The sequence below is a fragment of the Panulirus ornatus genome, chromosome 33 (genome assembly GCF_036320965.1).
Source record: "Panulirus ornatus isolate Po-2019 chromosome 33, ASM3632096v1, whole genome shotgun sequence".
Taxonomy (NCBI): Eukaryota; Metazoa; Arthropoda; class Malacostraca; order Decapoda; family Palinuridae; genus Panulirus; species Panulirus ornatus.
Window position 1 is genome coordinate 12,132,811 of NC_092256.1, and position 15,248 is coordinate 12,148,058.

The 15,248-nt window shown below is 41.5% G+C and overlaps 1 long non-coding RNA gene across 1 annotated transcript; it reads left to right on the forward strand.

Moving 5' to 3' along the window:
• Positions 1–2,023: 2,023 nt before the first annotated feature.
• On the forward strand, positions 2,024–10,758 carry LOC139759461 (uncharacterized). The gene is made up of 2 exons (XR_011715060.1): positions 2,024–2,354; positions 10,421–10,758. It is a non-coding gene; the product is annotated as an uncharacterized lncRNA (long non-coding RNA).
• The last annotated feature ends 4,490 nt before the right edge of the window (positions 10,759–15,248 follow it).

Here is a 15,248-nt window from a genome sequence, read left to right on the forward strand (position 1 = left end):
CTTCCATAAACAAATAGCCATAGTGACATCCCACTTTCACATAGAACCATTCATATTCCTCTGTAACTTACTCTCTTCATAGATACTCCTCTGCTTCTAATAGCTTTCTTCCCACACTATATATATTCATTACACCTTACACAAATCATCTCTGTCAACATTATCTTGTACTCTCTCGATTCTTAGATGCTACATACATACCCTTCTGTGTCTCCTAGTGTTTTTCACGTATATTCTTCAATACCACGACCTGATCCATACATCCTCTACCACTCCTGAACTTGCATTGTTCTTACTCAATTTGATGCTCTGTGTATACCACCACCCTTTCAATAACATATGTGAAGATAAGATCTAACAATGATCTTTTCCTTTGTACATTCTTTGTATAAGTACAGATCAAAAGGTACTGTAAAACCCTTCTGATATGTCTTAGATAATCCTCAGACCATCCAGGCTCTCGGCGGGTATACCCGTTATATTATTCTTAATGATTGGATTGAGCATTGACGTGTATGTATATACATGTGTATGGGGATGGGTTGGGCCATTTCTTTCGTCTATTTCCTTGCGCTACCTCGCAAACGCGGGAGACAGCGACAAAGCAAAATAAATAAATAAATATATATATATATATATCCCTGGGGATAGGGGAGAAAGAATACTTCCCACGTATTCCCTGCGTGTCGTAGAAGGCGACTAAAAGGGGAGGGAGCGGGTGGCTGGAAATCCTCCCCTCTCGTTTTTTTTTTTTTTATTTTCCAAATGAAGGAACAGAGAAGGGGGCCAAGTAAGGATTTTCCCTCTACGGCCCAGTCCTCTGTTCTTAACGCTACCTCGTCAACGCGGGAAATGGCGAATAGTATAAATATATATATATATATATATATATATATATATATATATATATATATATGCTAAGTAAGCTACAGCTTTGGGAATATAGATATGAAATTTTTTTTTACATAATTGCTCATAAAAACAGGAATCGTAGATAAAACTAGAAACATAAGACTTAAGAATTACAACAAATTATCGTTCTGATTTGACAAAAAATTATGATTACACATTTGTTATTGATTTTAAAGAGTCTGTGTGGAAATAACGATAATATAAAAATTTCTGTTCAGCCAGGTGCCCAGCAGGTGAGGGTCAGAAATGGATGAGTATGATCACTGCTGTCTGTTTCATGCTGATTATCAGACAGACTGAACTTGACCCGAGGAAAGATTTAAAGTTTGACCTAATAATGCATCAGGGTTATAACCTCCACAAAAAAAAAAGGGGATTCTGCGTACCACGCCTGTGCATCACTCTTGACAGCGGCTGAGCCGTCACTTCCTCCTCTAACCTTGCAGCAGGATCATTCATTGTCTGAATCTTCCACAGTGAAATTAAAACTATTTTGTCAAGATTGTTTGTTAAATTATATTGATAAGTACAAAACAGGGACATGTAGCTACGGGGGAATGAGGGTGTCGCGCCTCCAATCAAGAAAAAACGCAATCTAGCTATATTTTAAATTTACTGCTACTGGTATCTGAAAATAATGAACAGTTGTCTTCATTGCACAACATAAATAGGCCTATTGATATGACAAATGTGGTCAAAACTAAATTATTTACGTAGAGATGTGCGTTACTAAGATGCTCACTAAAATACAGTATCTTGGTTAACCATATCATATATGTGGCTCCCCGAAATTTCGCAACCAAGTAAGTAACTTCATACGAGATTCATACCTATACACTCAAAATTTAGTTGATTACACGTTTTGAAGCACAAGTAAATAAATATATTTCTCTGCTGATCAACTTTGAACATTAGATGTAGCCCTTACAGAAATTCAGATGATGAGGTCACTCCTTGCCAGGAATTCCCAGGTCTCTATTGTCTTACTCTTTACTTCTGTCTGGAAGAAGTTGATATTATGTATCTTTATGTATCATATTATATAAAAACCCTGCATGTAATGTTAATAATGTAATGCATTACGCTCGTTTTCCCTCCATGTTGACCAGCCATGATGCCCTCTGTCGGCCGAAGTGATAAACTTTCTGGCAACAACCACATGTGTTTGTGATTACTTAATCTCATTTGTAAATATTGTTTGTTGTTGGATACATTTACGTGTTACGTCTTCACCAGTCCTCTACGGTGCAGTGAGTAGGATCAAGGAATTGTATTAAAAGACTGACAAAGTGATACTAGGTAGTGCAAGCCATCACCAGTCACCACCCTAAGGCCATGATTTCCCCTCAATACGACCGCCTGCCGACCTTCATTGCCCATGCCAGCTGCCAGTTCCTCCTACCCCGACTGTCAGCAATCTTCAGTAGTCTACAGTGACTTACGTGAGTATCTCTCGCCGAACCGTGCCCGGGGTGGCACTTTGCCTTTCCTTAGTTCAGAACCCCGTGATGTTGACATGTTAATTTCTTTCCCTGACAGCAATAAATCATTGTCCCCACAACCAACGTTGTCCTGCCCGGCCATCCATGAAAGCAAGAAGCCAGCAATAGGAGTTTTACATGAAGGATCAGATGCTGGCCCATCTCTTTGTCACCAATATGGTTACCACCCGGGCCAGACTCCACCGGCCGCACCTCACACAAGCTCACGTGCAGTGTCTTTTCTCCGCGAGTTTTAAGTTGTGGAGTAATGCTTAGTAAGCCTACGGAGAACTGCTTCAGTTGAAAAAGTCAGTTACAGCGCTTACAACACCAGCACACCTTAAGTGTCTGTCTTATACCTGGCATGAGGTCCGCCCTGGCTCACGCCTGTGGGGGTTATCAAGGCCATGACACCGGCTTGGGCGTGGAAGACATATCCTTAGGTCGGATGCATTTTAATGAACGCCATCAGCGTGAGAGGCAGGCCATCAACTACTTGTACGTGTCTCTCAGGGTGCTTGCTAATCATGCAGAGGTTTTGTGAAGACTGCATGGACACCCATCTGATCCCTGATATCACATCAGACATCTGGGGCCAGGAAACTCAAAAGAAACTCATGGCCATCAACTGTCCATCTGAAATTTCTGATACTTTGTGCTGCAGTGAGGAGTCAGCATATGACACCATTCAATAAAAGTAAAAGATTATGAATCGTTCTTTCCAAACAATTCACTGGTATGGTTTATCTTTTACTATTATCGAGAAGTGTCACGTATTATTGATTTCACTCTCAAAACATGATCCATCTTCACTACACAGTCTCCTTTGAACAAGCAGTAGGACACTGATTCCGAGATAGATTGATTTTTATAGTAAAGTCATTAATTAACCTGAATGTTTCATTGAGGATTAACCCATTTGCTTTTTGTCTATAGAAACTGAATGAATTCTTTCTTCCACCTGTTCCAAAATTTTTGAACTTGAAAATATTGTAATCTTTCCCCAGTACTTCATTTAATACTGATCAGCCCAGTGAAACACACTATAGGAGAGTAAAACCAATATTTTTTATTGCTAGTGTATGGTTTAATGTCTGGTTTGGGATGTTTGGGAGACCTCAAGATATTTACAGTTAGAGGATGATCTTTTTATGATTGATTCAACTTTTACCATGACTTTTCTTAGAGTTGTCATTCAGCTGGTCGTAAAGTAGTGTTGCCATGATACTTCTAAATGCAGTTGTGTGTTGCTCCCCTTTCTATCCACTTTGATATTATTACCATCCCCAGTCATACAAAACTATTTAGGCTACTTCCTTTGTGGGTTGTAATTACCTATTTGTACTGCATGGAAAGGGAGTTTTACACTTGTGGGGCCCCAACTCTTAAATGTGCTATACTACCTTACAACCTCTTAAATATATGTATGCTATCTGAGTTAACCATGTCCTTAGTCATTCTATACCATTAATCCAACACTCATATTGATTTACATAATTTTTTAACAAGGTTCTTCATTTCATATCAATTTGTCTGGTTCTACCCTTACATTTCTTGAAGAACTATTCACTGGCCATGTCATCTGTCTGTTTTGAAAACTTTATTGAAGTTTTTAATCAGGTCACCTCTCTCCTACAAGGTGGATAAAATGAAAGCCTCCAATCTTTCTCTATAACTTATGTCTGGTACCAATCATTGTTGCCCTCTTCTGGATGTTTTCTGTTCTTTGTTTGTACCTCTTTAGGTGTGACCAAACCGAGAAGTGAATTGTAGTTTTGGCTTTGTGTTGGATATGCATAGCATGATAAATATTTCCCTATTCATGTACTTGAAAGCTATTCTGATATTTGCAGGACATCAGTTTGTCTCCCTAAATATTCTCTTAATACAAATTCTGGTGACAGGTTAGGGACAGTGTTGACTCCCAAGTCCTTCTCACATTCATATCCTAAAGCTTATTTCTTGGTACATGATAACCATATTGCAGCCATCCTCTGCTTTGTTCCATCCTCATTCATTTACATCTGCTCTAGACGAACTTCCTCGACTATGTTTTAAATGAGCTGTGGAGTCTGCTTAGGTCACCTTGTAACCTGAGAAAATCCTCCTCATTTTTCATTTCCCATATAACCTTTATCTCATCTGCAAATGTATTCAATGAGTTCCTTCTTTCAGACAAGTTATTTACATAGATTTATTTTCCCTAGGGATAGGGGAGAAAGAATACATCCCATGCATTCCTCACGTGTCGTAGAAGGCGACTAAAGGGGACGGGAGCGGTGGGCCAGAAACCCTCCCCTCCTTTTATTTTAACTTTCTAAAAGGGGAAACAGAAGGAGGAGTCACGCGAGGAGTGCTCATCCTCCTCGAAGGCTCAGATTGGGGTGTCTAAATGTGTGTGGATGTAACCAAGATGAGGAAAAAGGAGAGATAGGTAGTATGTTTGAGGAAAGGAACCTGGATGTTTTGGCTCTGAGTGAAATGAAGCTCAAGGGTGAAGGGGAAGAGTGGTTTGGAAATGTCTTGGGAGTAAAGTCAGGGGTTAGTGAGAGGACAAGAGCAAGGGAAGGAGTAGCACTACTCCTGAATCAGGAGTTGTGGGAGTATGTGATAGAGTGTAAGAAAGTAAATTCTAGATTGATATGGGTAAAACTGAAAGTTGATGGAGAGAGATGGGTGATTATTGGTGCATATGCACCTGGGCATGAGAAGAAAGATCATGAGAGGCAAGTGTTTTGGGAGCAGCTGAATGAGTGTGTTAGTGGTTTTGATGCACAAGACCGGGTTATAGTGATGGGTGATTTGAATGCAAAGGTGAGTAATGTGGCAGTTGAGGGAATAATTGGCATACATGGAGTGTTCAGTGTTGTAAATGGAAATGGTGAAGAGCTTGTAGATTTATGTGCTGAAAAAGGACTGGTGATTGGGAATACCTGGTTTAAAAAGCGAGATAAACATAAGTACCTAATAACCTTGCTCTTATTCACATTTACTCTTAATTTTCTTCTTTCACACACTTTACCAAACTCAGTCACCAGCTTCTGCAGTTTCTCACATGAATCAGCCACCAGCGCTGTATCATCAGCGAACAACAACTGACTCACTTCCCAAGCTCTCTCATCCCCAACAGACTTCATACTTGCCCCTCTTTCCAAAACTCTTGCATTCACCTCCCTAACAACCCCATCCATAAACAAATTAAACAACCATGGAGACATCACACACCCCTGCCACAAACCTACATTCACTGAGAACCAATCTTTTTCCTCTCTTCCTACACGTACACATGCCTTACATCCTCGATAAAAACTTTTCACTGCTTCTAACAACTTTCCTCCCACACCATATATTCTTAATACCTTCCACAGAGCATCTCTATCAACTCTATCATATGCCTTATCCAGATCCATAAATGCTACATACAAATCCATTTGCTTTTCTAAGTATTTCTCACATACATTCTTCAAAGCAAACACCTGATCCACACATCCTCTACCACTTCTGAAACCACACTGCTCTTCCCCAATCTGATGCTCTGTACATGCCTTCACCCTCTCAATCAATATCCTCCCATATAATTTACCAGGAATACTCAACAAACTTATACCTCTGTAATTTGAGCACTCACTCTTATCCCCTTTGCCTTTATACAATGGCACTATGCACACATTCTGCCAATCCTCAGGCACCTCACCATGAGTCATACATACATTAAATAACCTTACCAACCAGTTGAGGGTCAAGTCAATTGGGAGGTGAGTTTGAATGGAGAAAAACTGGAGGAAGTGAAGTGTTTTAGATATCTGGGAGTGGATCTGGCAGCGGATGGAACCATGGAAGCGGAAGTGGATCATAGGGTGGGGGAGGGGGCGAAAATTCTGGGAGCCTTGAAGAATGTGTGGAAGTCGAGAACATTATCTCGGAAAGCAAAAATGGGTATGTTTGAAGGAATAGTGGTTCCAACAATGTTGTATGGTTGCGAGACGTGGGCTATGGATAGAGTTGTGCGCAGGAGGATGGATGTGCTGGAAATGAGATGTTTGAGGACAATATGTGGTGTGAGGTGGTTTGATCGAGTAAGTAACGTAAGGGTAAGAGAGATGTGTGGAAATAAAAAGAGCGTGGTTGAGAGAGCAGAAGAGGGTGTTTTGAAATGGTTCGGGCACATGGAGAGAATGAGTGAGGAAAGATTGACCAAGAGAATATATGTGTTGGAGGTGGAGGGAACGAGGAGAAGAGGGAGACCAAATTGGAGGTGGAAAGATGGAGTGAAAAAGATTTTGTGTGATCGGGGCCTGAACATGCAGGAGGGTGAAAGGAGGGCAAGGAATAGAGTGAATTGGAGCGATGTGGTATACCGGGGTTGACATGCTGTCAGTGGATTGAATCAAGGCATGTGAGGCGTCTGGGGTAAACCATGGAAAGCTGTGTAGGTATGTATATTTGCGTGTGTGGACGTATGTATATACATGTGTATGGGGGTGGGTTGGGCCATTTCTTTCGTCTGTTTCCTTGCGCTACCTCGCAAACGCGGGAGACAGCAAAAAAAAAAAAAAAAACAAAAAAAAAACATAAGTATATGTATGTAAGTAGGAGAGATGGCCAGAGAGCATTATTGGATTACGTGTTAATTGATAGACGCATGAAAGAGAGACTTTTGGATGTTAATGTGCTGAGAGGTGCAACTGGAGGGATGTCTGATCATTATCTTGTGGAGGCGAAGGTGAAGATTTGTGGGGGTTTTCAGAAAAGAAGAGAGAATGTTAGGGTGAAGAGGGTGGTGAGAGTAAGTGAGCTTGGGAAGGAGACTTGTGTGAGGAAGTACCAGGAGAGACTGAGTACAGAATGGAAAAAGGTGAAATCAAAGGAGGTAAGGGGAGTGGGGGAGGAATGGGATGTATTTAGGGAAGCAGTGATGGCTTGCACAAAAGATGCTTGTGGCATGAGAAGCGTGGGAGGTGGGTTGATTAGAAAAGGTAGTGTGTAGTGGGATGAAGAAGTAAGATTATTAGTGAAAGAGAAGAGAGAGGCATTTGGACAATTTTTGCAGGGAAAAATTACAAATGAGTGGGAGAGGTATAAAAGAAAGAGGCAGGAGGTCAAGAGAAAGGTGCAAGAGGTGAAAAAGAGGGCAAATGAGAGTTGGGGTGAGAGAGTATCATTAAATTTTAGGGAGAATAAAAAGATGTTTTGGAAGGAGGTAAATAAAGTGCGTAAGACAAGGGAGCAAATGGGAACTTCAGTGAAGGGGGCTAATGGGGAGGTGATAACAAGTAGTGGTGATGTGAGAAGGAGATGGAGTGAGTATTTTGAAGGTTTGTTAATGTGTTTGATGATAGAGTGGCAGATATACGGTGTTTTGGTCGAGGTGGTGTGCAAAGTGAGAGGGTTAGGGAAAATGATTTGGTAAATAGAGAAGAGGGAGTAAAAGCTTTACTGAAGATGAAAGCCGGCAGGGCAGCAGGTTTGGATGGTATTGCAGTGGAATTTATTAAAAAAGGGGGTGACTGTATTATTGACTGGTTGGTAAGGTTATTTAATGTATGTATGATTCATGGTGAGGTGGCTGAGGATTGGCGGAATGCTTGCGTAGTGCCATTGTACAAAGGCAAAGGGGATACGAGTGAATGCTCAAATTACAGAGGTATAAGTTTGTTGAGTATTCCTGGTGAATTATATGGGAGGGTATTGATTGAGAGGGTGAAGGCATGTACAGAGCATCAGATTGGGGAAGAGCAGTGTGGTTACAGAAGTGGTAGAGGATGTGTGGATCAGGTGTTTGCTTTGAAGAATGTATGTGAGAAATACTAAGAAAAACAAATGGATTTGTATGTAGCATTTATGGATCTGGAGAAGGCATATGATAGAGTTGATAGAGATGCTCTGTGGAAGGTTTTAAGAATATATGGTGTGGGAGGCAAGTTGTTAGAAGCAGTGAAAAGTTTTTATCGAGGATGTAAGGCATGTGTACGTGTAGGAAGAGAGGAAAGTGATTGGTTCTCAGTGAATGTAGGTTTGCAGCAGGGGTGTGTGATGACTCCATGGTTGTTTAATTTGTTTATGGATGGGGTTGTTAGGGAGGTGAATGCAAGAGTTTTGGAAAGAGGGGCAAGTATGCAGTCTGTTCTGGATGAGAGAGCTTGGGAAGTGAGTCAGTTGTTGTTCGCTGATGATACAGTGCTGGTGGCTGATTCATGTAAGAAACCGCAGAAGCTGGTGACTGAGTTTGGTAAAGTGTGTGAAAGAAGAAAGTTAAGAGTAAATGTGAATAAGAGCAAGGTTATTAGGTACAGTAGGGTTGAGGGTCAAGTCAATTGGGAGGTAAGTTTGAATGGAGAAAAACTGGAGGAAGTAAAGTGTTTTAGATATCTGGGAGTGGATCTGGCAGCGGATGGAACCATGGAAGCGGAAGTGAATCATAGGGTGGGGGAGGGGGCGAAAATTCTGGGAGCCTTGAAGAATGTTTGGAAGTCGAGAACATTATCTCGGAAAGCAAAAATGGCTATGTTTGAAGGAATAGTGGTTCCAACAATGTTGTATGGTTGCGAGGCGTGGGCTATGGATAGAGTTGTGCGCAGGAGGGTTGATGTGCTGGAAATGAGATGTTTGAGGACAATATGTGGTGTGAGGTGGTTTGATCGAGTAAGTAATGTAAGGGTAAGAGAGATGTGTGGAAATAAAAAGAGTGTGGTTGAGAGAGCAGAAGAGGGTGTTTTGAAATGGTTTGGTCACATGGAGAGAATGAAGAATGAGTGAGGAAAGATTGACCAAGAGGATATGTGTGTCAGAGGTGGAGGGAACGAGGAGAAGTGGGAAACCAAATTGGAGGTGGAAAGATGGAGTGAAAAAGATTTTGAGTGATCGGGGCCTGAGCATGCAGGAGGGTGAAAGGCGTGCAAGGAATAGAGTGAATTGGAACGATGTGGTATACTGGGCTCGACATGCTGTCAATGGATTGAACCACGGCATGTGAAGCGTCTGGGGTAAACCATGGAATGTTCTGTGGGGCCTGGATGTGGAAAGGGAGCTGTGGTTTCGGTGCATTATTACATGACAGCTAGAGACTGAGTGTGAACGAATGTGGCCTTTGGTGTCTTTTCCTAGTGCTACCTCGCACACATGAGGGAGGAGAGGGTTGTTATTCCATGTGTGGCGAGGTGGCAATGGGAACAAATAAAGGCAGACAGTATGAATTATGTACATGTGTATATATGTATATGTCTGTGTGTGTATATATATGTGTACATTGAGATGTATAGGTATGTATATTTGCGTGTGTGGACGTGTATGTATATACATGTGTATGTGGGCAGGTTGGGCCATTCTTTCATCTGTTTCCTTGCGCTACCTCGCTAACACGGGAGACAGCAACAAAGCAAAATAAATAAATAAATAAGATGAATTTAGAGTAGTAGTGCTAGAACCGAATGCTGTGGCACTCCACTGGTCACCTCAACCCATTTGCAAAAGGCTCCAGTAACCTATCCATCAAAGGATATCCATCCTGCAAAGTGATCCAGCTTCTTAATCAGCCTCTTAGTATAGTAACAAATGCATTCTGTTAGTCCAGGTACACACAGTCCTCCCAGCCCTCTTTGTGAAAAGTCATCCATTTGCATTCTCATGATCTATAACAGAACTTTATTCACTTGGCTGTACTTTAATGCCTGTTCCTGGTCTCTTTTCTTATATTTAGGTGTGGCATTTGCCCTTTTCCATTTAGGTGTGGCATTTGCCCTTTTCCATTCTCTTGGCACTTTGCTTCTCTCCAGTGACATCTTAAACAATAAAAGTTGTGTGTATGTGTCATTGCTATCAAGGTTTGTACTTATGGCATGCACCTAACTGCTGCTTCGTAAGTTTCTGTGTGGATAATGGCCACATAAGAACTGATCGTATGATAAATTCTTTCTTCAAACAACAAAGGCTTGGGATTTTTCTTCCCTTTGCCTATCTCTCTTCTTTTATACCTTTGCCATTAAGAATGTACCTGTTTTATGTATAATTACCCCAGGATCTCTTTCCAGGTGCTTTTGCAGCTCAAGGATGCACTGTTTCCTATAGCAAGGAAATATGAACTTCATTGGAGTGAGAAGTCCTTTGAAGAGACTGTACTACCAATGATGAAGCCTTGCCAAAGGTCACATTTCACATGAGGTATAACTCCTTGCAGGCAAAGTAAGGTAACACCACTTCCAAGAGTTAAGTCTGCGAACACTTGCAGTGCTGTGATGAATTACCTCATTCTTTCTAACTTTTTTCATTTCACTTGAGATGTCCCTGATTGGTACATTTTGCTAGTACTTTATTAGTCACAAAAAAAATGTATATGCAAGTTTTTCTCTGGATTAAATCATTATATTGTCTTGTTTTATTTTCATCATGTAGATTCTCTTTCAGGTTTGGCACATAACATAATGGAAAACTAACTCAGTAAAAGTTAGAAATATATATGCAGAAAAATGGAATAGCATTATTCTCGAGTGTTAGGTAAATGGGACATGGATGGTGTCATTGTGATGATTGAGGAAGAACCAAACTAACCACAAACTTTAACTAAGAACTGTATTATTTATTACCACAGTGTAGGAAATTTTAACAATGGGGAAGGTTTATCTATACAGGAAAATTACATTTATTTATTTTGCTTTGTTGCTGTCTCCCGCGTTAGCGCAAGGAAACAGACGAAAGAATGGCCCAACCCACCCACATACACATGTATATACATACACGTCCACACACACAAATATACATACCTATACATCTCAACGTATACATATATATATATACACACAGACATATACATATATACACATGTTCATAATTCATACTGTCTGCCTTTATTCATTCCCATCGCCACCTCGCCACACATGAAATAACAACCCCCTCCCCCCTCATGTGTGCGAGGTAGCGCTAGGAAAAGACAACAAAGGCCCCATTCGTTCACACTCAGTCTCTAGCTGTCATGTAATAATGCAACGAAACCACAGCTCCCTTTCCACATCCAGGCCCCACACAACTTTCCATGGTTTACCCCAGATGCTTCACATGCCCTGGTTCAATCCATTGACAGCACGTCGACCCCGGTATACCACATCGTTCCAATTCACTCTATTCCTTGCACGCCTTTCACCCTCCTGCATGTTCAGGCCCCGATCACTCAAAATCTTTTTCACTCCATCTTTCCACCTCCAATTTGGTCTCCCACTTCTCCTGCTATATAAAGTCCCTTAATTCTTTTTATGCATTGGAGGCTCCAGTTACAGACATATTTCCACATCCAGGCCAGGCCTTATTAATTTGGGCAAAAAGAAAAAGCAAGGGAAAGTATTTATGAATTTTGGATGAAGTGAAAAATCTGTCCTTTAAAATGAGCCAAGTCACAGTCATTGGGTAAGACATGAGAGGTAGATTTCCAAAGCTTCAAGGTATAGGGAAAGAAATAGTTATCAAAACATCCCTCCCTTGAGTTGACAGCAGCCACACAGTGGTCTAGCTAGTGTTAGGGGCACACAGGCAACCAGCTCTTGGGAGAAAAAACTAAAGTAATATCTATGGAAGAGGGAAAGTAAGCTGACATTGCAGCTTAGGTCACGAGGGTCAAGTTTGGAAGTTAGCCTGAGAAAGTTTATAAGTCAGACTGCCTTTGACTCAGTTCAGTAAGGGTGCAGTGCTGGAACCACCCCAGAAGTGAAAGCAGTACCCTATATACAAGGATTGAACGCAACTCCTGAATGCACAAGCATAATATGGCATAAGGCCTTATGTAAGCTTCTTTATGAGTGATGTGGGGGTGGGAGAGATGTGTGGAAGTAGGGGAGCGTGGTTGAGAGAGCGGAGGAGGGTGTTTTGAAGTGGTTTGGGCGCGTGGAGAGAGTGAGTGAGGAGGGATTGACCGGGAGGTTGTGTGTGTCGGAGGTGCGGGGGATGGGGAGAGGTGGGAGACCGGATTGGAGGTGGAGGGATGGAGTGGGGGGGATTTTGAGTGATCGGGGTCTGAACGTGCGGGAGGGTGAGGGGCGGGCGGGGAATAGGGTGAATTGGATCGATGTGGTATACCGGGGTTGACATGCTGTCAGTGGATTGAATCAGGGCATGTGAAGCGTCTGGGGTAAACCATGGAAAGTTGTGTGGGGCCTGGATGTGGAAAGGGAGCTGTGATTTTGGGCATTATTGCATGACAGCTAGAGACTGAGTGTGAACGAATGGGGCCTTTGTTGTCTTTTCCTAGCGCTACCTCGCACACATGAGGGGGGAGGGGGATGGTATTCCATGTGTGGCGAGGTGGCAATGGGAATGAATAAAGGCAGACAGTGTGAATTGTGTGCATGGGTATATATGCTGTCAGTGGATTGAATCGGGGCATGTGGGGCGTCTGGGGTGAGCCGTGGAGGGCTGTGTGGGTGTGTATATTTGCGTGTGTGGACGTATGTATATACATGTGTATGGGGGTGGGTTGGGCCATTTCTTTCGTCTGTTTCCTTGCGCTACCTCGCAAACGCGGGAGACAGCGACAAAGCAAAAAAAAAAAAAAAAACATTGAGATGTATAGGTATGTATATTTGCGTGTGTGGACGTGTATGTATATGCATGTGTATGAGGGTGGGTTGGGCAGTTTCTTTCGTCTGTTTCCTTGCGCTGCCTCGCAGATGCGGGAGACAGCGACAAAGCAAATATATATATATATATATATATATATATATATATATATATATATCCCTTATTCCTGGGGATAGGGGAGAAAGAATACTTCCCACGTATTCCCTGCGTGTCGTAGAAGGCGACTAAAAGGGGAGGGAGCGGATGGCTGGAAATCCTCCCCTCTCGTTTTTTTTTTTTTTTTTTTTTCAATTTTCCAAAGGAAGGAACAGAGAGGGGGGCCAGGTGAGGATATTCCCTCTAAGGCCCAGTCCTCTGTTGAAAACGCTACCTCGCTAATGCGGGAAATTGCGAATAGTACGAAAGAAAAGAGTCCTATTTGGAGAGGTACTTAAAGATAGGTTTTTTTTTTTTTTTTTTTTTTTTAAACTAAAATTCATGTTTAAACTCATTAAGGATCCTACCAAACATGTCATCTGAATAATTTGCTTGATATATCAACATCATCATTATAGCCTTTCATCAGAAGCTTTACTCCTCTTTTTCTTTGCAACATTTTCATGTATGATTGCTGTTTTCCAAAAAATCATCAAATTCTTCTTTAACTACCCACCTGGGTATCAGAAGGGTTAGTGACATCAGCACTTTAGTGGTGGACAAGTTGCACTCCTCTGACCCAGGTAGCTGTCCTTCCTTTTTGCCTCACCCACACACATACTACTGGCATTCTGTCCACAAACATGCAGTCCCTTCTTGTCATACATAACAATTGACAGCACTTACATAGCTCAGTATGCACTAGTCCTGCCTTTTGGCAAAATGTTGAGGGCAATAGATAGAAGTAGTTAAGAACATTTAGGTAGAAATATTAGGTAGATGTAGTTGGTAGGAGCCTCTGCAAACACTGCACTAGAGTTTCCATCAGCCATTGGCCTGTTAAGGGTAAGGCACTAAAGGGACTTAGAGTTCAGTTATGGAGACTGTATTATCGTGGCCATCACCTTGAGGCCTCGAGTTCCAGATGGGAACAGGCGTCAGAGAAACATAGAAAGATTAAGAAAATACAGGTTTATTGATTATCATTTACTATCTTTTTCAATCCCTGCTATAATCTCTTACCATGTCTTTCAAATCTGCTCTTTCCTTGTCACCTTCTACCACTTTCTCATGTACAGCTTCTAGTCATCTGCCCTCCTTATAATTACATCCACTATAGGAATAAAGGATTTCACTTGAAATGTCTCCTGGAGAAAGCTATTCATCATTATTAGGTACATCACCATTAACTTCTTTATTTTTCATTACTTTCCTTTTATTCACTCTTGTCTTCTTTATGAGGCAAATTTTTTTGTTTTATTTGTATTTATTTTATTTTATTTATTTTTTTTTATTTTTTTATTTTTTTTTTGCTTTTTTTAGTTGTTTCATCAAAACCTTAGTTTTCTTTCAAGAAGTGAAAGTGGGTCATGTCAAGCATTACATGTATACTAAGGGCAATCTGTGGATCATGTACAGCAATTTTTGGAGCTGATTCAACCAATTCCAAAGTTCTAGTATGTACACAAACTGTAATTCCACCTTTTTCTTCTCAAGTATGCCAGCTCCTCTACTTTTATCATATTTTCCACTGTATTAAGTAGGAACAAAAATTTATTTTTATTATTTTATTTTGCTTTGTTGCTGTCTCCTGCGTTAGCGAGGTAGCGCAAGGAAACAGACGAAAGAATGGCCCAACCCACCCACATACACATGTATATACATACACGTCCACACACACAAATATACATACCCATACATCTCAGTGTATACATATATATACACACACAGACATATACATATATACACATGTACATAATTCATACTGTCTGCCTTTATTTACTCCCATCGCCACCCCGCCACACATGGAATAACAACCCCCTCCCTGCTCATGTGTGCGAGGTAGCGTTAGGAAAAGATAACAAAGGACCCATTCGTTCACACTCAGTCTCCAGCTGTCATATAATAATGCACCGAAACCACAGCTCCCTTTCCACATCCAGGCCCCACACAACTTTCCATGGTTTACCCCAGACGCCTCACATGCCCTGGTTCAATCCATTGACAGCACGTCGACCCCGGTATACCACATCGTTCCAATTCACTCTATTCCTTGCCCGCCTTTCACCCTCCTGCATGTTCAGGCCCCGATCACTCAAAATCTTTTTCACTCCATCTTTCCACCTGCAATTTGGTCTCCCACTTCTCCTCGTTCCCTCC